Genomic DNA, 23,282 nt, shown 5'->3' with positions numbered 1-23,282 from the left:
TGCCGCTAAGATTTTGTTTGGAGAACAGCTGCTCCTGCTAAGTGAGTTTGGACATCTGTGATATAGACAAAGGGAAACATGTCCAGAGAGGGAGCTGTGGATATGAGGGCCCTGAACCCACTTTTTGCAAGTGACCATTGAGGAACCAGCAGCAAGGAGACTCTGAGGACATGGCACTGCATTCCTGGAACAAGCATTTATTGGGCATCTACTGTGTGCTAGACCTGAGATTATAGCGGGAACAAGATAAAGACCCATCCCTGGCGGAAGACTCACATTCTGATTAGGCAGACGGCAACATGTGACTAGGTAAATATTGCACTGTATTATAGTTAAACCATGGTACCTGCTCTGAAGGAAATGACATAGGATACGATGATAAAGAGTGATGGGGTTAGGGGACACTTTACCTAGGATGGCCAGGCCACTCTGAGGAAGCGACATTTGAGAAGGGATCCTTGAGAAGGAAACCTGCAAAGAGTATCCTGGCACAGGGAACGGCATGTGCAAAAACCTAAGATGGGACTGTGCTTTGTGTATTTGAGGGATAGACAGCTTCAGAGCATAGGAAGTAAGGGGGGGGGAAGCAGGTGAGGGTGAGGAAGAGGCCACAACCAAGTGATGGAGGATATGACTGGCCTTGGAAGGAGGTGGGAGCCCTGGTCCCAAACATGGAGGGTGGCCAAGGGGGCAAGCTGGTTCTGAGAGGCCAGAGCAAGACATGGCTCAGGGTGCAGAAATGACAGCTACAGGAAGAGAATTTCCATTCCAGCTCACTCTTGCGTCAGTCAGGGGTGTCCTACTGTGGAATGGGTGATTTGGTCCCCGTCCCCAGAGGTATGCAGCCGGGGTACAAAGACAGAACAGACTAGAGCCGCGGGAGGGGGTGATTTCTGTGAAATCAGCAGAGGAAAACAACCGAACTTGATAATAATGCTTAACAAAGTTTACGGTGGCAAAGGACCCACTTAAAACATTTTAGCAGCAGGCTGCTGTGATCAGAGCAATCTCTGGAAAGGATTTATTTACATATAAAAATGAGACATTTCCCAACAGCCTCGCGACATCCCCTGGGGTGAGGCTCTCATTGGACGGTGCCTCCCCCAGGTCTGGAGGCTCGGCCCCTTGTGGGCTCCAGCCTCAGCGGGGGGCTGATTGCCTCACCCAGGGGAGGCGGTGGCGTCAGCCCAGCCGGCAGTCCGGAGAGGTACTTCTCCAAAATAAACCTCGCATAAGCATTTAAATGTGCAGCTGAGTATGGAGTACTGTCACATTTTTATTCCAAGAATGCAAATGAATCCCTGAGGGGCCTGGAAGAGGGCAACGATGCCCTGACCCAGAAGCTCTCTTTCTAAAGGCTTGAGTTGGACCCAGCTAAATCCACCAGCTCAGGCCGACCTTGGGGAAACTGAGGCTCAAGGTCACAGAGTGAGGAAAGGGGAGACCGGACTGGAACCTGGCTGCCTGGTGCTTTCTGCCCCTGCACAAAATTACCCCATCAGGGCTCTGTTCCTGTGCCCTGAGGACGCTCCCCGATGCAGGCAAGTAGCCCTGGAAGCCTAGGAAACGCGCATCATTCTATAGGAGGGACTCACTCAGCAAATTTCCGCTGTGTCTGTGCTGGACTCCAGGACCCCAGGGGGAGAGGGCCACCCGGCAGCAGCGTCTGCCGGGACCTCGTCTGGTTGCTGCCGTCTGGACTGGGTCCCTCCTGCAGGCTCAGGAATTAGCAACTGACCCTGTGGGGGAGGAAGAGGGTCGCCTCCATCCTGACTCCCGCCCAATGCCCCCAAACACCACCCTCCCCACCTGCTGCATTAGGTTCTCCTCTGGGCTTCAATCACAGCACAGTCTTGTCCCTTCCCAGGGCCTGGCACACAGCAGGTGCTCAAAACTTGTTGCTGTGACCTGAAGCTAGTCGCCAGCCCGCAGTGGACCCTTCTCCACTCCCCATCGGGCACCACCTTCCCAGAGGTTCCTGCAGAGAAGGGGGAGAAGCAATTAGGCAGGTGTGTCCTGGGCAAGGGCCTCAGAAACCCTGGGAGCTGTCCTGGGTCCCCTGTGACCCTGGCTGGCGGGTCTGGACCAGATATTGGGAATGGAGGTTTCTCACAGTCTCCCAGTTTGGGGGCGATCTCATACACCCCCTCCAGCGCTGATGCCCAATAATTCATCCTGGCCTGGTGGGCCTGCTCGCAGGACCATCACAGCTGGGCTCCCCCCAGGTTTCCTCCTGCAGTGGGCAATCTCTGCTGATCAGGGGCTTGCTCACACTATCCCTAGAGCAGAAGAGACCCCAAACATTTGTCCCTGGAGCATCACACAGGCTCCCAGGGGAGGGGGGAGGCTGGACCAGGCATGAGGGTTAATGGGTGTCTCCCCCCGACCCAGGGGCCAGTCTCCTCACCTCAGGTGGAGGAGGGTCCCTCACAGATAACCCTCCTTTCCCAAGACACATCTTGAGTTTACTTTAAAGTCTAGTCTTTTCCATTTGGAGGAAAGACAGTTTTTTCCTTCTTAGGAAGGAGTTTGCATCCCGCCGCCCACTCCCACCCGCCACTCCACTCTCCCTGATCATTATTGTGCTGAAAAGTATTTAACCTCTTTCCCTCAGGCCTTGTGCCCAAAAACCTTTTCAAAATTTCACTGTTAGGGTTGGCATTCTTTATTGTCAATGAGGGAGGCCCTCTCCCAACTCGATTCTGTTCATCCTGGTCATCTTCTGATAGAATAGGGCAGGGAAGGCGTGTGCCCGTAAGTCCCCCTCCTCACAGCACCCAGAGCAGAGATTCCTGGTTTTCCCCTGGGACCTGGCACTGGGCTAGGCCCCCATCAGCTCCTCCTGGACCCTTGGGGGTCTGCCCGCCTCCTCCTTCTGGTACTGACGACCCTGGGGGCGCAATCAGGGCACAAGAGGTAGGGATGCTCTGCTGGCCTTGCCTGGCCAACAGGTTCCATTTCTCTGCTAGAGCGAAGTGCCCTGTTCCCTATTTGCTGGAGAATTATAACTCACTTTAACTGAGAAGAGGATGACTTCGCAGCCGCCTTCCCCAAGGCTAGCGGTTTAGCACCATCTGAATTCCAATTTGCATCATCGTTTCCCCTGACACCTGCCTCCTTCCAGCTGCAAAAAGTTTGCTCAAGGTCAAGGAACATTTGCACGTTCGTGTGTCCATTCATTGAATATACATTTATTACCACCTGCTCTGAGCCCAGTTCCTGTAACAATGTTACCGTGAGGCCCAAGTGTGATGTCCCGGCCCTCAGATGAGGAGACCCAAGTTCTGAGAGCTCCGGAACCAGTGCAAGTCCACGCACCCTAGGAGCCCTGGATCTGAGGTTTAACCCAAGACTGATTTCAAAGCCTGGGCTATGACCAGTGACAACGTCATCACAGCTGCCAAAGGGACATTGCTCTGGGGATTAAACCAGATGATCAGATGGTCAAGTGTCATGAACTCAACAGATGTTGGCTGCCCCCTTTTCCGGAGGTTCAGATGAAGAGAAGCTACGTCACAGGTGACTGCCCTCCTGGCTTAGGGACTGACAGGGGGCAATGCCGTGGCCTGATGGAATTCCAGCCAAAGAGAGGCACAGGTATCGTGCCCTGGGAATTAGAGGAAGGATGGGTCCTGCCAGCAGACGGAATCCAGGTAGGCTGCATGGAGGAGGGAGCACTGGCTGGCCTTGAGGGATGGGGAGGATTTCAGGGGAAAGAGATCCTGCCTAATCCTAATGTGCTGAGAAGGAATTCTGGGCTGCCATTTTTCCTTTCCAGCCCCTACCCTTTCAGTGGGCAGGGCCTGCCACCCAGGCAACCCTGGGATCAATCCTGTTTGTGCCTATAACCCATTGCTGTTCCTTCCCCAGACAGTCCCAGTGCCCTCCAGAGGCCAGGCCTGGCTCTGTGGGCCTGAGGACACCCAGGCCAGAGTCCCTGGTCCCTGTTCTTTCCTGGGGTGCCCGTAGTTACTTCTGCCTTCTCTGTCTCTCTGCCTTTGACTGTGAGCCTCCTGAGGGCAAGAATGGGTCTCATCCAGTGGCATAGCCAGGCCCTGGCACTCACCCCAGGGCTGAGAAAGTGCCCAGTAGGCATTTGTACCATCTCTCCTCCGTCCTGCCCTCCCTACCCACCAAGATGTCATGTGACCCCAAATCCAAGCCAAAGCGTTCTCTAGCTGGAGCAAGTCACAAAGCAGCTCTGAGCCTCACTTTCCTCAGCTGTAAAATAGGGATAAACCATCCCTGTTCCACCTTCCCTCCAGAGCTCTTGTAGGTGTCAGAACAAGATTACTCAGGTGAGAGACCTTTTGAAAAGTAAGCAGCCCTCTCAGTCTCTCTCTCTCTCTTTATATATGCACACAGGAAAAGTTTTTTTAAAATGAATTTTAAAATATTAGAATCCTTTGCTCACTTTTTGCCTATTGAATGTTTTGTTTTGCCAAATCCTTTAGAGCTTGAACTTTTGAATTAACTTTAGAATTTTGATAACTCTTTGTACATTATCAAATGTCTTCACATTGTCATCTCCACTGACCCTCCCTACACAGCAATGGTTCACATTACCCCAATATTACAGCTGAGAAAACAGAGGATCAGAGAGGTTTAATGACCTACCCAAGGTCACACAGCAGGAAGAAGGCTTGAACCCACCCAGATCTTCTTATTTCTATTGTTGGATGAGCTTCCTTGCATCCTGCTGAGCTCTGAGCAGAATCCCAGCTGATTCCTCAGATCAGTAAATGCTCCCCCCAGCCCGTAACAATAATTCTGACTCTGCCAAGTCTCAAACCTAGGCTAACCTAACCTACACTAAGAGGGTCTCCACAGCCAGCCTGTAGGCAGGGGTCACCCAGGGCCAGGCTGACCTCAGGGAGGAAGGCAAAGTCCCACTCTCGAGAGACTCCCAGGTGACAGGACACCGCCACAGAAGCCAAAGCTCGCAGACTAGCGGTGGGAGGGCCTGCTCTAAATATCTCCACCTCTAGAAGGAGCGGCACTTCTGCATAATTGAAGCCCCTGCGGAGCATGAATTACTCATCCCCGCAGTTGTCGGCCACCTCAAGTCTAGACTACCTGGTATTTAAGTGGATGGGGGAGTGGTGTAAATGTTTACTTGTCCGCTTGTGCCCAGGACAAATGCAGGCGAAGTCACCTTTATCCTTATGGAAAGGGGACATTTGGACACAGACACGCACACAGAGAGAACACCATGTGCTGAAGGTGGAGACTCAATCTCCGTGATGCTTCTACAGCCAAGAATCCCCAAAGATTGCCAGCAAACCCTCAGGAGGCGGGGGGTGGCCTGGAGCGGATTCTCCCTCACAGCCTCAGAAGAACCAGCCCTGCTGATAACTTGATCCCAGACTTCTGGCCTCCAGAACTGTGAGATAATACGTTTCTGTTGTTAAGCCGCCCAGCCTGTGATGCTCTAATACTGCAGCCCCGGGAACTAATACACCTCCCTGTCAGACATCGTCAGTGTGAGAAACTCCCGTGAGATTGGAAGGGGCCCTTATTCTTGAAAAGCATGAGGGTTGGGACTGAAGTCTTCCTCACACATAGGGCTCCTCAGACACCCCTGAGAGCCTGCTGTGGACCCCCTTGTCAACTACAAACTGTCACTTGCCATTGGCACCTGCCATCTAGCTCTACAAGGATTAAACCATGAACTGCTGCAGCTGCTGACTTTCAACACCCCCGAAAGGAGTTCAGGGTGGAGGGCAGAGATGAGGCCCTCTGTGCTCTGGGAAAAACTGGCAGAACAGGCCTCCAGATAGTTAGATATTTTCAGGAGATGATTTTATGAGCTCAATTCGTGCATCTCCTCATATCTAGAAAAGCACTAAAACCCTTCATGGTGATGACGTCTGCTTCTTCTGACTAGCAGTAACCTTCACGAGATTAGCAGAAACCTGCAAAAAAATATGTGTCTGATTGCATGCACTCCCCCTTCACCAGAATCACATATATACTGACCTTCCTCCCACCTCTTTGGAGCAGTTTCTCAGAGCTATCTGAAATGCTGTCTCCCGGGCTATAGTCCTCATTTTGCCCCAGATAAAGCTTAACTCACAACTCTCACATTGTGCATTTTTTTAAAGTCAGCACCCTTCACACTTGTGGATGTGGATGTGCCCTCCCCAGAGGCCCCCTGGGATCTGGGGCTTCCCAGTCGCTCCGCCCCCTGGGGCCTCGGGCTCAGGCTTGGTGGCGTTTCTCCAGTGCCCCCAGCCCCCAGCCCCTGCCACACCGTGCAGGCCTCCCCTCCCTTGCTGCAACCCTGATGCCCATGTCACTGGCAGTGACTCTGGTTCCCTGACCAAACCCAGGCTGATCCAAATTTCAGAACGCCACGACGTGGGTCCTCTTGCTGGGCCAGATACCTGCCTAACGCTGCCCTTGGCTTCCAAGGTGACACCGTCTTTTTCAAAAAGGCAATAAACAGGCTCCCAGGAGTGCCTGGCAGATCTCTGAGCTGTTCCGTCACAGTGACAGTCAAGGTGACAGGCACACTGACAGATGAATTTCTATCTCTCAGCTGTTACGGTGACCCCCGGTCATGTCCCCACCCCTGCCCCAGGAGATCCCTCTTTCTGGGGTGACTTCATCATTCACCCGGCAGAAGCAAGGGCTGCATCCTAAAACACCCTGTCTGCTACTCACAAGCTGGGAGGGGTGAGAAAGCTTTCCTAGCCATGTGTGGGGGGACCCGCCACAGATGCCATCTGGGCTGGAGTGTGGCGAGGGCAGTGAGCTCCCATCAGATCCCAAGCACACCCTGCCACTCGTCCTGGAAGAAGGTTCCAAGGAGAACCAAGCCATCAGGCAAGTCACCCGGTGAGGAAGGGTCAGTGCTGAAGTTTCTACAGATACCTTGAAGTCCTGGAAACCCAGAGGGAGCCTGATGGGTCTAACACAAAGCCCACAAGTGATCCTTAGACTCTGAAAGCACCCACACTTGCCCTTGACCTCCCTTCCACCACCCTGAGAGCCACTGTGGGCCAAGTGGCAAACATTATTATCCCCACTTCCCAGAGGGGAAACTGATTCCCAGAGGGGCTAAGTGATGTGCTTGACATCCCGCAGGGAGTAGGTAGTGAAGCTGGGGACGAGCCTCTGCTTTCAACATCAGAGCCGTGGTTTTCAAGATTTGGTAAGTGGGAGGTCGTGCATAAAATGCAGATTCCTAGGCCCCACCCAGTGATTTTGATTCAGAGGGTCTGGCTGAGTTTCAGGAACAGCTGAATCTGTTGCAGCCAGTCCACGGCCCACATCTGGGGAAGGGCTGTGCTAAATGCTTGTCTCCACAAGGACTTTCCGTCCGCACATGGCCGCCTTCTCCAAGCGGCTTGCTGGCAGGAATTTCTCCCTCTGCACATTCCAATAGTGCATTCTGGGTGAGCCCCCTTTTGTTGAAAGTGGTTCAAATCCCACCTCCTCCACTTATCACCTCTGTGATATTGTCCTGATTTTCTAATCTGTAAAATGGGAAAAATACCATGACCTGTCTCAGAGTTGTTGTAAGCATGAAATGAGTTCATATAGAGAAAATGCTTGGAACAGCACCCAGCACATAATAAGCTCTCAATAAATATTAGCTGTCATTATTATTGTAAACATTTCTGTGGTTATTATTACTACGGAACTATTTCAAGTGTATCTGTCTTGCCTACACAATAAGATTCTAAACTCCTGAAGGGCACAGGGCTTAGCACAGGCTGGGATATGCAGCATACACTCAATAAATACTCATTGAGTGTATAAAGTAATCATTAAATGCTTAAGTAATCAAATCTTATCATTAATGTATGGAGGAATAGATAATAATGATCATGGTAACAATATTATGAAGAATAATATTATTGATCACTTGTTGATCACTTAATACATACCAGGATTCCCACTAAGTACTTTACATGAATATCTCATTTAATCATCCCATTACGCATGAGGTGGGCACTACTTGCAATGAGAAAATGGAGGCACAAAGACGTTAAGCAATTTGAGCTACTAAGTAGTTGGGCTGGTATTTTACCCCAGATTTTCCTAAGGTAAGAGCTCATTAATGCAAGAGCACAACGTTGTGTGTTCCTTTTTTCTTGCTAGACTGGAAGCTTCTCCAGGGGAGTAACTGAATCTTGTTCATCTTGTTTCCCTAGGGCCAGGCAAAGGACTTCATATAAAGTAGGTGCTCAAGGAAACGTCTGTTGGCTATGTTTGCATGTATGGATGGGTGCATGGATAGATGGGTGGATGGATGGGTGGGTGATGGATGGATGAATGGATGGGTGCATGGGTGGATGGGTGCATGGATAGATGGGTGAATGGATGGATGGGTGGATGGATGGGTGGGTGGATGGATGGGTGAATGGGTAGATGGGTGGATGGATGGGTGAATGGATGGATGCATGGGTGGATGAGTGCATGGATAGTTGGGTGGATGGGGGGATGGATAGGAGCATGGATAGATGGGTGAATGGATAGATGGGTAGATGGATGGGTGAATGGACGGGTGCATGGGTGGATGGGTGCATGGATAGATGGGTGAATGGATGGATGCGTGGATAGATGGGTGGATGGATGGGTGGATAGTTGGGTAGATACTTAGGTGGGTTGGACGATTGGGTAGATACGTCTTTGGGAGAGCAGGTGGGTAAATGAATGAATGTTCAAACAGAAGGGTGGATGAATGGATGAATATGTGGGCAGATAGGAGAACGAATAAGTGCAAGAATGAGAAGGTGGGTGATTAGATGCATAAGTGAAAGAATACCCTCCCCATGTTACTCTGCAGAGTAACACTCATAGAATCATGAGATAGGGAAATGTAGGAAGCAGATGTGTATTTTTGGATAGAAGAAGCTGAGAAATAGTTGTTGGCAATGCTGTTCCTGGAAGGAAGATGGGGGCAGGGAAGGCACATCTGGGTTGCAGGAAGAGGTGTCCCCTAGTTCAGCATCTTTAGTCTGAAAGGGCCAGGGCTCCACAGCGAAGGCACTAATTGGATTTCATTAAAGTGAAACAGATTTCCTAGCCCTGGAAAAGCTAGTTCATTAATTTAATACGTGCTCTACTGGCAGAAGGCAAGGCGAGGGGCAGCCAGCCCCAGCTCACCTGGGCTAAGGTCAGAGCTGGGAACGCTGCAATGCGATGCCACACTAGGGTTCTGAGCACCTGCTCTATGCCAGTGCCTGGGCTGGCCACTGGGTATGCAATGACAAATCAGGTACAATCACTACCTCCAGAAACGCCCAGTATCGGGAGAAGGCAAACACACAACAAGGTGGTTCGTGCGCAGTGGCAGGGCACTGGACAAGGGCAAGCAACATAGAATGTCTGATCTATGCCCCTGGGGGTCCTGGCAGTTGGGTGGAGGTATGGAGTGGGGAAGGATGAAGCTGGCACAGCCTGTATAAACGTCACGGGCCATGGTTCGCAAGAGGAAAGCTGTTTGCCCAAAGTGGTGATGATGGTACAAAACCAGTGGAAAAGAGAAATGGGGTTGGGGGGCTGGGACTTCTGTTCATCCAATTGTTCAAAAATATTTCCTGAACACCCACTTTGTATCAGACATGTTGTAGATAGTACTGGACATTCGATGGGAAAAACGGACTTGATACTGGAGCTAAGGAGAGTGGTCTTGGTTGGAATTTAAAAATTGGGGAGTTTTGAACATATAAAAGGTGGTTAATGCCCCAGCCCAGGTGCAGTCACCTGGGGAGAGAGTAGGAGGAGTGGTTCGTCTGAGTTCATTCTTCCTCCCAGAGCGAGAATTACTTCCACAGCATCACTGACAGGTGGCCACCCAGCCTCTGTTTGCATGCTCCAGTGACAGGGAGCTCACTACCAGCCAAGGCAGTCCTGCCTACCTTTGGAAGTTCTGGTCGTTAGTAAATTCTTTTGCATGTGAGCCCAAACCTCCCTCCTGATTTTATTCCTTTGTCCTGTTTCTGTCTTCTGGAGACCAGTTCATCCAGTCAACTCTCTCATTGCTCTGATCTGCTAGAATCAACTGATGTGGTCCACCATATCTTCCTTCTTTTTTTTTCCTGGTGGCAGGGCCCCAGGTTTCTTCTGAGGGTGTCATGCCTTCCCCACTGCCATCTCCCATCTCAGGAAGTGACAAAGTCTTATTGTAATTTCTGAGTCATCGCCTTAGAGACAAGAAGAAGAGACACTTAACAATAAGACTTTCTTGCTTGTTCCTTTACTAAACATGCAGTTCCTTCAGTCCCTCCTACTGGTCTGAGGAGCTACCCCAGCTTGCTTTTTTCTCTGGGTTGGAGATCAGCTCACATGCAGCAGTGGCCATGCCAGGGGCCAAGGATGGCTAGCTGTGCCGTCCACCTCAGCCCCCTCCCGGTTGCCCTTCTTCTTACACAGCATCTTTATAACAACATTTGACCCGGTTGAACATCCCTCCCTGAATGGAGGCGCTTTGGTCCTCCCAAGTGCTTTCCTGCTTTCAATCCTCCCTCAGGCTAATGCAGTCGCAGGTCTGGGTAAGCAGTTTTCTCCTGCCAGCTGTGGCCCAGCCGGACCAGCTTCTCTCCTGCCCTCTCTCTTCACCCAGTCTTACCCAGCGGGGGAAAGAAATCAGGCTCTGAGTTCTCTCTGAGTTCTGCTGGCAAGGGCTGACTTGCAGCAGATCAGGGTTGTCCACACCCTGAGAGGTCTGGCCTTGGACCAGCTCCTGAGAGATAACCTGTTCACCCTTGAAATATTCTTCCTGATGAGAGTGACTTTGGGCCATGTCAGGTAGTCTACACAAACAGTGTGATTTATGGTGGGGGCTTTGGGCCACGGGGTACCAGTTTGACCTCTGGAGGGGCTGGAGACTAAGGTCAGCCATGCCCACACAACTAATGCAGACACCAAAGCTCAGGTGAGCATCTTTGGTTGCCACACGTTGCTACGTGAATTAGCTCTGTCTGTAGGACTCTGCCGGGAGAGGACAAATGGAAGCTCGTGCCTGGTCTCTCCTGACTCTACCCTGTGCCTCTTAACCCATTAATCTGTGTCCTTTCACTGTTATAAATCATAACCATGAATAAAATAGCTCTCTGAGTCATGTGAGTCCTAATCCTAAACCTAAGCGTGGCCTTGGGGACCCTTGAATGTTTCTGCCACCACAGCATTCATATCTGCTTTGTTACATGTCTGTACCCCGCTCCCACCCCCTCAGCCCATGAGCTAGGATCCCAGGTATCCAGATCTTCATCCCAAGATCTCACCATCCACGCTGCTCCCTTGTACCTCAAGCTGGATTCAACAGACAAGGCTCTAGCTTACCATAGATTTTCCCTAAACTGCCTTCTGATTTTTGCTCGACAAATGATAAACCTGGGTTTCTCAGGCCAACACTGTATGTGAGGGGCAGTTACACGCAAGCACTGTGGATTTCATTCTGGGATAACAGCTCCGTTGACAGCTTTTATGGACCACTCCTTGGTCTGAGATCCTGGATGGAAATCCACAATGAGCTAAGCTGTACAAGCTCAGCAGAGCCTTGGAGCCCTCCATCACCATCCTCGTCCTCATTGCTGATTGAGCCGCCTCCCTTCACCTCACAGCTCTGACCCCTGAAAAAGTCAGAGGCCCCTGGGAGCTCTGAGTGGCACTTCTGCTCACACCCCGCGCCATCGAAGTCCAGAGGTGACCATGGCCCTATCAGCATGGGAGCCCTTGGGTACCCCCAAAAGGAAGATCAGAACTTCCCTCTGTAGGATGGAAAGAGTGCAGAATCTTCCAAGAGTTGGTTTCCTTGGCAAGATGTAAAAAAAATGGGAAAGAGCCAAGTCTGAGAGCAAAGGAAATCTTATTTGGTGACTTCATAGCTGGGCCCGAGCCTGGCCTGGCCCCAACACAGGCTGGCTGGAAAGGACAGCTGTCCTCATGACCCATGGCTGTGACGAGGCTGTGTCCTCCCTGCCTCACCCCCACCCCTTCTCCCTGTCATCCCTAACCTCTCAGGGAGGAGACGGCCTGAGACGGTTTTGCCTGCCCCTGGTTAATGGAGGTCTGGGGATATGAGAGGGGCGTATTCAGATTCTCCTTCTTTAATTTAATTTTTCTGTTTAGGCAACTAGCTCAGCTTCTAGAAGCAAGACTGGAATCTAAATAATATTTGTGTTTTATGAAACGCTTTTCCAACCATTATCCCACTTGATCTTCATCACAATCCTGGAAACTTGGCAGGAATTATCACCCGCTCCCCCCTCCCCCTCCGCTTTCCGCCCTTTTCCAGACAAGAAACAGGATCAGAGAGATTATGTGACTGAGAGGGCAGAGTCAGACTAGAATCTGGTGTCTTCATGCAGATGCCATGGTGGACACTGCCGTCAGATGCATTGGCTCCAGGAGAAAGGGAGCTGGAGGGGAAAACGGGTCCCAGCCCCCTGGAGAATGGCCCTGGGCTCTGCAGCTCTGCAGCGTTTGCTCATGCTGTCCCCTCTGCCAGGACCCCTCTCCCTGTCTGCAAGTTGGGCTCCTACTCATCCTGCAGAGCCCCACCTAAATGTTAACCTCTTAATAAAAATCCCAGGGTACTTGCGGGCCAGCTGGATTATGTGATTCCCTGGGCCGTCACAACTCCTAGGATGACTTTATCACCCTGGACTGTCATTCTTTGTTTGACATTTACCTTCCTCATTGGATCCTAAGCTCCATCTTTCATCTCTGCAGCTCCTGCCCCTAGACAGGGCCTGTCCCAAAGGATACACACTCTTTAATGTTTATTGGCTGAATGAGTGAATGAACGAATGAATCAATCAAACATATCAAGCTGCCACCCCATGTATTTATTATCCACAAAGCAGATTTGCCATTTGTTGTTATTATCTTATTTATTTATTTATTTATTTATTTATTTATTTATTTATTTATTTAAAGGATATGGGACTGGTGCTTTAAAGCAGATGGTTCTGAGTTTACCTTTTTTTTTTTTTTTTAAGTATTTATTATTTTATTTATTTTATGGCTGTGTTGGGTCTTCGTTTCTGTGCAAGGGCTTTCTCTACTTGTGGCAAGTGGGGGCCACTCTTCATTGCGGTGCGCGGGCCTCTCACTATCGCGGCCTCTCTTGTTGCGGAGCACAAGCTCCAGACGCGCAGGCTCAGTAATTGTGGCTCACGGGCCCAGCTGCTCCGCGGCATGTGGGACCTTCCCAGACCAGGGCTCGAACCCGTGTCCCCTGCATTGGCAGACAGATTCTCAACCACTGCGCCACCAGGGAAGCCCGCATTTATTTTTAATTATTCAAGAAGAACATAATTATATTTTTGCTGTAAGCAATTCAAACTCCACAGAGAAATCCCAATTCCCCCTTGTCAACCTCCCCTCCAGCCATCACCCTATGCCCCCCTTCATTCCAGTCCTGTCCCTAGAGAACGCCATCATCACTTTGGGGTGTCTCTTTCCAGACTTCTTACTATGCATTGACACACATTTATAACTACATAGAGAAACATAAGGCTTTGTGTGTCTTTTAATCTAAATGACATCCCATTTTACATCATATTCTGCAACTTGCTTTCATCACAAAATGATATATCTTGGACTTCTCTCCTTGTCAGTTTCAGAGAGCTCCCTAAGCCTTTGTAGTTGCTGATCTATTGTTTATTTATCTAGACTCTTCTTGATGGGCACTTAGGCTTTCCCCAGTTCTTTGCTCTGGAAAACGAAGTGGCAGTACCACGTTCAAGTCTTATAATTTCCTTTCCCAGGTGAGTTCCTTCCAGATCCACGCTGGAGCCCCAGGTAAACTCTGGTCCTCCTCCAGCCCATATGCACAGCAAAGGCCCGGGCTCCAGCCACACTGGTGGTCTAAGGATGATCAGAATCAAGTGCCTGAGACCAAAGGCATTTAGTGCAACCCTCCTCTGAGGTTTGTTGCCATTTATACAACAGCCCGAGTCATGGCTTCCACAGCCCAGGAACGAAGCCTCGTCACCCCCCAAGGGAAAGTCGCTTCATTGCAGGACCAACAGGGTTTGCATTCAGACACGCTTGGTTTGGGGGCCTTGGAGGCCTGGGGGCTCAGCCTTAGATCCCTGTTCTAAAGATCAAGGACGGCAGCCCCTGCCTGCAGGGCTGCTCTGAGGGTTAAAGGAGATGAGACGTCCACCGCGCCTCGCACTGGGCCAGCTCTTCCCAGCCGCTCACCGCCATCAGCTACTGGATCCGTACCCGCCTTCTGAGGCTGCCCGTCTGAAGGCCACCTTAGCCCCACCCCGAGACCCCTTCCTTCCCGGCCCACCCTGCTTCACCCACTCATCTCACCTTGTCCCTAATGAGGGCAGGTCATAGCTAAGGAACGGTTTTCTGGGATGTTTGGGAATATGAACTTTGTATTTCCTTATGTAAGACAGGATTGGAAACTCATCTGCCACCAAAGTCGCTGACGGTCAGTGTTCCAGGATCCAGAAAGATCTGTACAGGGGCCAGCTCCTTCCCCCCGGCTCCTCCTGGCGTAATCGAGCCGAGGCTGGAGAAAAAGATGATAGATCAGCAAAGGACCTGCCAGGGCCAGGGTGCAGACTCCCATCCCCATGGCCCGGGCCCCGACTCAGCGCAGGGGGCTCTGGAGTCATCTGAGTGTTTGTCCGGAGTCACCAAGCTAGGAGGACTGGGGCCAGGAGGAGGGTGAGAGAAGTGACGCTTTCCTCCTAGAGGGAAAGGCCCCTCCCCCGAGGAGGCCATAGGTGCGCCGGGGCGGGGGAAGGTCGTCAGGTTGGCTGACTTGAGCTTCACTTGTTTACTGAGTGATGTTGGGCAAGTCACTCACTCTCTCTGGGTCTCGGTTTTCTCGTCTGTGAAATGGGAGCAGGGCTGCTCTCTCACTGTGTTGTTGCAACAGTGTGTGTAAAGTTCTTGGTGACATCTAAAGTCTAAAGCATCAGGTAGATGCCAGGCCTTCCTGCTAGGACACTCTCAGAGGGCAGAGACACGTGAACAGCTTGCAAAAGACCAAGGTAAAGGAAGTAGGGCCTCAGGCAGAAAATAAGGAGAGGAGTTTTAGGGTAAGTGACAGGAGAGAGGGGAAGGAAATCTGTGGACAGCAAGAAGATATAGCAATGTGCTTTCCAAAGCCCATTTTCACTCTTCCCCCGTTTTACTGCTGTTCATGTTACTCCTCGGCCCCTGTGGCCTGGGTTGATCTCTGGAGGTGTCTGGGGAAGCCAGCGGGGCCGGGCACCTCCTCAGTCCTGCGGCAGGCGAGCTGACCCCAAGTGCTTCCCACTGCACTTGCCACTCGGGACTTGGAAGCACACGCGGTGGCCGCAACATCGTGATCCTCTGGCTCTCTTAGTCCTCCGCTGGAGACTCCCCTCCACTCGGCCTCACCCTGACCCACATAGCTCACCACGTCTCCCTCCCAGCCCCCTGGCTTCTGGGAGAGGCCAAGGAACCCCCATCCCACCCTGGGCCTCAGGCTAAGGCTGTCCTGAGGAGTAGGGGACACGAGACCGAGAGAGAAAAAGAGAGAGAGACAGAGAGATGAGAGATGGGGGTGGGCTGGGGGGAAGGGCAGGTACTCAAGAAAGAAAGAAACAGAGACACAGAGACGCAGAAAGGAAAAGAGAGAATTGGAAAGGCAGAAATATCAATGAGCAGGGCCAGGGCACAGAGCAGAAAGTCTATGATTATTCTGCGGGTTGTTCGTAGGTGTTTGCGGGTGGGGATATGGTTCTGTTTTCAAACAAGTCAGGTGGAAAGCACAGGGTAAAACAGGAACCAGAAAGGCTTCTCTTCTGCAGGGCAATACTGTGCTTTTGATGTGCTAATCTGGGTGTCGTGAATCTCCAAGAGGGGGCTCTAGGGTTTCCCAATACATGTCACCACCGGGCACAACGACGACCAAAATCCGGCACCGTGACACACACTGACCCAGAGATTCAGAGGAAGACATGGACACAGAGAGACGGAGGCTCAAAGGTAAAGGGACAGGCAGACAGACAGAAGGACACAGAGAGACAGACATAAAGAGAGCGGGGACAGGGAGAGACAGAGACAGAGAAACGCACGCACAGTGATTCAGATTTCAATGCAGAGAGAGAGGCAGGGCCAAGACAAATGTGAAGGCACACGAAGAAAGAGAGGGGCAGGATCGCAGGGACAGAGGAATAATAAGAGAGAGACAGGGACCCAAAGAGAGAGAAGTGATGGGCAGTGCTGTCCTGAATTTAAACCCAGAAGGGCTATCGCTTGTTCTGCAATGTAAAGCCCAGCAGGTCGGGCCCCTCCTGTAGCTGGCCCAAACACTTCTCCTCTCTCAGCGGGCAACACAGAGTCTGCCAGAACCAGAGGGCAGACTCCCTGGGGAAAGCCACTTGACCTGCCACAAATTCAGCCACCCCTACGGAGAAGGCCTGAAAAGAACACAGCAGACTGAAGAGTGTTCCCTGCTTCTGGAAAACTAAGACAATGCATCAATAGTTGTCATCGCAGATGCGGCTTGGCTTCCGGAGGGCAAGGCTGAAATAAAGCTCCGAGAGTTAACTGAACTGATTTTAAATGATTTGCCATTAATTTTATGGGTTTGCAAGAGCTTTCGAGAGGAGAGATGGACTGCGAGACTTCAGAGACTGTATTTCACGGGCGTTAATGTCGATTCAACTCAACAGGCCACCAGCTCTTTTAATCCCTTGAATTTGTGCCTGTTCTGATGAAGAGCAGTCCTAGGGGATTTCTGTGGACACAAGTCCCCGCCACGATGGATCTATGTGGATCTTTGTCCCGAGCAGCCCCACCTGTCTCAATCTGTGCTCCAGGCAAGATGTACCGGTAGTCTGCTGCCCTGGGGTGATGGTTCATGGTGGTCACACAGCTGCTCCCTTCCCCTCGTGAGATCTTTCCAAAGCACAGATGTAAACGGGCTTCTCCCCTGCTCAAATGCCTTCCAAGACTCCCAGTTACCGCTCTGTATGCCTGATCACCCTTCAGCCCTGGAGAGACGTTTAGGCAGAATTCTTCACTGCCCTACTGTTCTCTTACCTACTCTGAGGCCGGCGTCTCCCTTGTTCTCAATAAACTCTGGATCTTTCTTCTGCACTGGCTTCATGTTCTGTGTTATGGATTGACTTGTGTTCCTCTCTTCCTTGTCTCCTGGCCCTCTCAGGCTGGCCCCCTGTTTCTGGCCCCACTAGCCTCTTGGACACAGTGATGGGCATGGTGATGAGGTCCAGCTTCTCTGGCTCTGGTCTGCAGGCTCACCCTTCAGTGCTCCCCAATGCTGGCTGCTCTGGCAGGTATACGCTTGGTCTTGTACTAGGCTACAGGCCGAACTACTGTAACACGGCATCCAAAAAGACAGTGGCATCCAAAAAGACATGTGATAGAGGTTTCATTCTTTCTCATATAATTGTCTAAATGTAGGCAAACATAGTAAATTATTGGCCTACCTTATCACCCCTTTCTGTATTTGTCCTCTTTGCCTTGTGTCTTTACACTTTCCCCACTAGAGGTGCCAGGTATTTTACTTCCTTGCACCATGACTTAATAATACTCAGTGAGTTGACTTGCCATGGCCAATGGCATGTGGGTGGAAGCCACAATGCGCCAGTGAAACGAGCTCGTGAGAGGCCTTATGTGACTCTCAGCCAGCCTGCAGACACATGAATGGAATAAATGCTGATTGCTGTGGGCCACGCAGATTTTTGTGGTTATTACAGTGACAATCCAGGATGGGCAGACAGCTGTGCTTCATGGAGTTGTCCGTGGGCCCAGGTTAGCGGTGAGCTCTGCCATCCTAACGTGTAACTTCCATCTGTGTCCAAGGCAGCTGCTCCAGAGCCACTGGGAGGGGAAAAACCAAAGACAGGCAGCTGCGTGGCTTGCCTTTAGGGAATTGACCCGGAAGCTGTAGGAAGCTGTGCACAGCACTTCTGTGCATAGCTCATAGGACTGAATTTAGTTACGTGGCTTGCAAGAGGGCTGGGGAATGTAGGCTTGTTATGGGCTGAATTATGTCCCCTTAAATTCATATGTTGACGTCCCAACCCCCAGTACCTCACAATGTGACTGTATTTGGAGATAGGGCCTTTAAAGAGGTGATTAAGTTAAAATGAGGCCACTGGCGTGGGCCCTAACCCAGAATGACTGGTGTCCGTATATAAGAGGAGATTAGGACACAGACACACACAGAGGGAAGACCCTGTGAAGAAACAGGGAGAAGACGGCCGTCTGCAAGCCAAGCAGAGAGCCCTCAGAGGCAATCAACTCTGCAAAGACCTTGATCTGGCACTTCCAGCTTCCAGAATTGTGAGAAAATAAGTTTCTGTTATTTAAGCCTCCCAGTCTGTGGTGCTTTGGGATGGCAGCCCAAGCGAACGAATGCAGGCCACAACTGGGTGGCCGTGTTCCTCACTTAAACTTAGGGGAGAGTGGTGATTCTACTAGAAAGAAGAGAAAAGAAGATGCTGGGGGCAGTTAACAGTCGCCACCAGTCTCCCTCGTGTGTTGGATCTGACACATCACCCCCACCTTCCCGGCTCCATGCCCTAGTGACATGGGGGTCTACCACGTATCCACTGGCTGTTTACCCAAAGCCAAAGTCATAATTCTCTGCACTTCACTGTGTGCATTTACAAACGCTATTCTGAGAAGGGGTCTGTAGGCGTCACCAGATTATGGTCAAGTGTCCATTGTTTGTGATGCTCTTCCTGGGTCACAGACAGGCCGCATGCTTGTGCGTTACTGACATCATCTTTAATTTGGTGACATACATGGCTTGGGGACCCCTCAGTCATTCTATCTCCATTATCCAGCCCCAAGATTAGGCAGAAAGAGAAGTTGAACTCTGATCAAGACGCAACAGGACCCCAACCGGTCCCACAGGAGCTCCAGAGCTGGGGAGGCCCTCCGAATGTTCCATATTGAGGCAAGGGGCTGGGCCTTCCTACCCCTACAGGGACAGTCACTGGATGCAGGTTGCCCAGAGATGAGGAGTGGCCTTAGGGGAGTCAGTTCCCTCCAGCTGAAGGCAGTGCCTGGCGAGGGACTCAGCTGTGAGCCCCCAGCAGTCGGAAGTCCCGGCAGCCGGGAGAATGAGGGAATGTCTGGGTCCTGCAGGGGCATCTGGGTGGTGCACTGCACAAGCTCTTATTCTAGGCGCTAATTCCAGCTCTGACTACCCGAGCCAAATGTTTTTCTGTCTTTGTGTCCTTTCCGGCAGACCTGGGGCGAGCTTTGGCCCATGGCTCCAAGAGACACAAAAATACCTAGCCACAGCCTCTTGGGCCTAGGAGGAAGCATTCCCTTTTGAATGTCAGATCCCTCGAAGTGTCCACCTAAAGGACTCTTGCTGTTGGAGCTGCCACTGGCCCGGGTGCGGGTGCTGAGGAGGGAGCCTGGCTCAGCTCGGGGCTCTCGGTGATGGGCTCTCCTCTCCTTCCACGTCCCGAGAGACTCGACTTCTGTGCGCTGGGCTCATAGGAGCAGTGGGTGAGAGCGGCCGAGCCAGCCAGGGCTGTCTAACCAGAGCTCAGCTCTCTTCCTGGGCTTCCGGACACTCTGGGGCTGCCCTTGTAGGCATTCTTAACCATCTCTGTCCATGGACCCCTGAGTAAAATGTGATGGACCCGGTTGACCCCTTCTCTGAGTAATATTTGTAAGTGCATACAATAAAATACACAGAATTACCAAAAAACCCTAAAACAATGATATTGGAATAAACTTATCAAAATATTGTAAAAACCAATTTTGTGATCTAGTACTATATATGTTTTTTCAGTGCATTAATGGTAAGACTGGACAAGAGTAATCTATATCTAACACTATCTAATAACAGTCATAATATCAAAGTAGTGAGGAGCATAAATGATATTTTGAGATATCTGTGACAACTATAATATGATACAAAAATATCTGTGATTTTTCTTGGTTTCAAAGTACCACTAACATTACCGTGGTTTGTTGCCTATGATATAATTTTTCCCACCAAGTCCATGGACACCCCTGAATTCTATCTTCAGACCACTTGGGGGTCCAGAGAACCCAGACAGAGAACCCCTGTTCACTAGTGAGTTAATAGCTAGAAGAAGCTGAGCCCAGCCTTGGAGCCAGGAGCTGGATTCTGCAGCTTAGCTGCAGTTCCTTCCTCCTCTTGCTTGGCAGCTACAGAGCTCATGATTGGCCATAGCAGTCACTTAGCATGCCTCAACGTGCTGCCTGGCACTGATCATTACTTGTGCACCCATGCATCCATCCATCTGTCCATCCATCCATCCATGCATCATTCAACAAATATTCATAGAGATGGGCTCTGGGCTGATATCTCTATCCCCAACATGCTGGGGAAATTTCAGGATGCAGGGGGCAAAAAGAGGAGATGTGAAAAGAGAGAAAAGGATGACAAATCCAAATGTTGTTGGATTTCTCAACAGCAACAACAGAAGCCAGGAATAATGGAGGAAGAGCTTCAAGATTCTGAAGAAAAATGACCTCCAATGTAGAAATATGTAGCCAGTAGACTATCAGTTAATTTTATTCCAGTTAGACTATCAGAAATGCAAAGTCTCAAATTGTTTGCCTCCTGTGGTAGCCAATGCCCAAGATGACCCCTGTGATCCCTGCTTCCTGCTATTCCACCCCCTGGGGGAAGCCAGCTGCTCTGCTGTGAGGGCACTCATGCAGCACTGAGGAGAGGCTCATGTGATGGGTAAATCAGAGGACTTCTGCCAAGAGCCAGCAAGGAACTCAGGTCTCCTTCAACAGCCGTGTGAGCAAGCCTCTTGGCAATGCATCCCTGACCCCATGTCAAGCCTTCAGATAACTGTAGCTCTGCCCGACAGCTTTACTGCAACCTCATGAGAGACTGATCCAGAAGCACCCATCTAAGACACTCCTAGATTCCTGAAATGTAGAAACTGTATGAGATGACGCATTGCGGTAATTTGTATTTTATTTATTTATTTATTTATTTATTTATTTATTTATTTATTTATGATAAAGAATTAGCTCACACAATTAAGGATGAGCAAGTCCCAAGATCTGCAGGGTAAGTTGGCAAGCTGGAGACCAAGGAAAGCTGATGGTTTAGTTTCCATCCAAAGGCCGGCAGGCTCAAGACCCAGTCAAGTCTGAAGGCAGGAAAAAATCCAGTGTCCCAGCTCAAAGGCAGTTGGGCAGGAGTGCCTTCTAACTCAGCATTTTTGTTGTATTCAGGCCTTCAGCTGATTGGATGAGGCCGACCCAACACACCAGGGAGGGCAATCTGCTTTACTTCGCCTACCAATTTTTTTTAATATATAATTATATTTATTTATTTTTGGCTGCGTTGGGTGTTCGTTGTTGTGCAAGGGCTTTCTCTAGCTGAGGTGAGCAGGGGTTACTCTTCATTGCGGTGTGCGGGCTTCTCACTGCGGTGGCTTCTCTTGTTGTGGAACATGGGCTCTAGGCATGTGGGCTTCAGTAGTTGTGGTGCGCGGGCTCTAGAGCGCAGACTCAGTAGTTGTGGCACATGGGCTTAGTTGCTCCGCGGCATGTGGGATCTTCCCAGACCAGGGATTGAACCTGTGTCCCCTGCATTGGCAGGCGGATTCTCAACCACTGCGCCACCTGGGGATTCCCTAGCCTACCAATTTAAATGCTAATCTCATCCAGTTATACCCTCACAGACACACCCAGAATAATGCTGGCCCAAATATCTGGGCACCTTGTAGCCTAGTCAAGGTAACACAAAATTAACCATCACAGATACCAATGGGGGGAAAGTCAGCTGAAAGACTTGAAAGCGCTTGATTCAGGGCGTTTGAAAATGGTGGTGAGAGGCATCAGGGGGCTGCCATTTCCATAGTAAGCTTTTTAGAACTACTTTTATTTCATAGATTCTAAGACATCTTTTTCACAAGTTAACATCTCTGAAACTAAGATTCTGTTTAACCATCAATGGCATCGTACAGTTACAACTGGTAGCATTATTTTCTTTCTCACTGGTATATAAAATTAGAATTCACCTTGTAATCAATATCATCCTAGATTCAAGAGATACAGCATTTGACTCTTTATGTTCAAGGCATAAATTTAGTATCAAAACAAAAACTGAAAAAAGAAAAGATTGTGTCCATGAGACAATTCCCTCACTGACACGTGCCTAGGCCAGCCTGGACCAGGATGGAGTAAAAGTGACAACACAGTACCAGTATAATGTAGAAGAATCATGACATTTTTTTAAACCACTGGACTTTGTTCATATTTCTCTCATTAAGGGGATCACATAATTAGCAATCAAACCAGAACCCTTTTGAGAGTAAAGGAGGGCCACTATTAATGATTCAGTCCAGGACAACAGGCATAAAATGCGACCGTCCCAAGCAAACTGGGACGTATGATCACCACTCAGAGTGCTTACCCCACGCTAGCAATTATCATCCAGTTACAGATCTGCCTCCCAATCTCTGAAGCCTGTAATCTTTTGTAACTTTCATCTTTGTACTTCTCAGTGTCTAGCATGGTGTCAGGTACACAGCTGGTGCTCAATAAATAGTCATGGGATGAATGAACAAAAGACAGGGTTAATGGACTCTGGTTAAGGAATTAGTGGTGGACCACAGAATCAGACTCTAGCTATTACTTTGCATCAGTTATTACTATGTCGTTCACTACATAATATTCATGCTCAAATGAAGTCTCTCTGAAAGCATGTATAAATACAGGTACACTCAGTTCTTGTGGAAGTTCAGTTTTTCTCATTTCTTTCTTTCTTTTTTTTCTTTCTTTCTTTCTTTCCTTTCTTTCTTTCTCTTTCTTTTCTTTCTTTTCTTTCTTTCTTTCTTTCTTTCTTTCTTTCTCTCTCTCTCTCTCTCTCTCTTTCTCTCTTCCTCTCTTCCTCTCTTCCTCCCTTCCTCCCTTCCTTCATTCCTCCCTCCCTCCCTCCCTCCCTTCCTGTCTTTCTTTCTTTCTTTCTTTTTCTTTCTTTTCTTTCTTTCTTTCTTTCTCTCCAATTAAAAGAATTGCTCCAGGCCCCGATAAAGCCAGGTAACCCCCTACAGTGGAAACAATACCTCCTACAGATGCCAACACATCTGGATTGCACACCAGCTCTGCCACTAGAAGCCATGTGTCCTTGACAAGGCAGAAGCTCTCTGAGCCTCAGTCTTCCCTTCTGTAAAGTGGTCAGAGAACAGTGCTGGAGCAGGTCATAGGGTGAGGTTGGTGGTGGGTGAGTCGGGGGGCAGCACCCTGCACATCCCCTGTTGAGGAAAATCCTCAGGCACACGGTTTCTCTGGGCCTCAGATGCCCACAACAGCCAAGCAGTGGCTGCTGGTCCCAGGAGTCT

This window comes from Balaenoptera acutorostrata (assembly GCF_949987535.1).
Source record: "Balaenoptera acutorostrata chromosome 3 unlocalized genomic scaffold, mBalAcu1.1 SUPER_3_unloc_1, whole genome shotgun sequence".
Taxonomy (NCBI): domain Eukaryota; kingdom Metazoa; phylum Chordata; class Mammalia; order Artiodactyla; family Balaenopteridae; genus Balaenoptera; species Balaenoptera acutorostrata.
Note: the sequence above shows the minus strand (reverse complement) of the source record.